General features: G+C 35.4%; 1 pseudogene; it reads left to right on the top strand.

The window, feature by feature from the left end:
- Window positions 1-266: 266 nt before the first annotated feature.
- Window positions 267-385, top strand: LOC126875294 (5S ribosomal RNA; annotated as a pseudogene).
- Window positions 386-1186: the final 801 nt, after the last annotated feature.

Here is a 1186-nt window from a genome sequence, read left to right as displayed (position 1 = left end):
AGGATGAAGTGACAATTTTTGACACAGGACTTGGTTTTCCAGAAAATCAATTATGAAGTTCGGTCCACTTGACTCCGCTACTTTTTAAGTATACGCGTATCTACATGACGGAACTTCACAATTCATTGTTTGGGAAACGAAGCCAGGAAAAATTTTATAAATCTGTATGCACGTCTAAAAATACCATTTATCCTCATACATACACGTGTGTTTTCTTAAATATTTTGTCTATTCGATAACATGAAATAACAAAACTGATCACTAAAACTAACGCTCACACCGCGTTGAAAGTACTCGGTCTCGTCTGATCACGAAAGTCAAGCAGCGCTGGGCACGGTTAGTGCTTAAACGGGTGACCGCTCTGGAACTCCGTGTGGTGTTGGCTCTTCTTACTTTTCTTAACACTTAGCCATCCGAACCATCGGATCTCTCCTCTGTGAAGAACATCGCTGAGTGACCGAACGCGGGGAGATCTCCCTTTTTGATTTTAGCGACGCATTTTCTTTGTTGTTGTTGTTGTTGTAATTATCAGTTATTGTTTACCTGGAATTGTTTCCAATTAATTGCGACTCTTTTTCCGCTTTTATAAAGTGCAATATGTAATAAAATACACCAATTTAGTGGTCTTAAAATTAATTAAATAGTTACACTATCAGTTATGACTAAGTAAAGTTATAGTCGAACAATACCACACTGTAAAAAAATATTAAAATGCATTATGAATTTTCAACTTCACTTTCAAGTCGTTTCATTTATCTTTAGTCATCTTTAATGTTTTTAATTTTACCTATATCTCCTTATACTTTTAATTTGATGTTTTGTATAAACAATATGTGAAATCGTTAAACAAAATCATTACCGCAAAATATAATTGACCACTTAAATAATTTTTAGACTTCTTTGTTTTTCAAGTATTAGCGAATATAAGTCCTCCTTACTTGGAAAAATGCACGGTGGACAGCGTATAGGTTAGCCTGTGCGAGCGCGGTTGGCTAAGTGTTAATAAGCTGTATAGTCGTATACATCGAGAAAATATCTTTTTAGCATCAAACGATTATCACCATACGTTGTATCATTCTCGCATACACGTTTACTTATACAGGGTGGTTGGTAATTGGTGGTACAAGCGGAAAGGGGGTGATTCTACGCGAAAAAAGAAGTCGAAAATATAGGATAAAAATGTTTC

Source organism: Bombus huntii, chromosome 17 (genome assembly GCF_024542735.1).
Source record: "Bombus huntii isolate Logan2020A chromosome 17, iyBomHunt1.1, whole genome shotgun sequence".
NCBI lineage: Eukaryota > Metazoa > Arthropoda > Insecta > Hymenoptera > Apidae > Bombus > Bombus huntii.
Note: the sequence above shows the minus strand (reverse complement) of the source record. Positions and strands in the feature narration are given on the sequence as shown.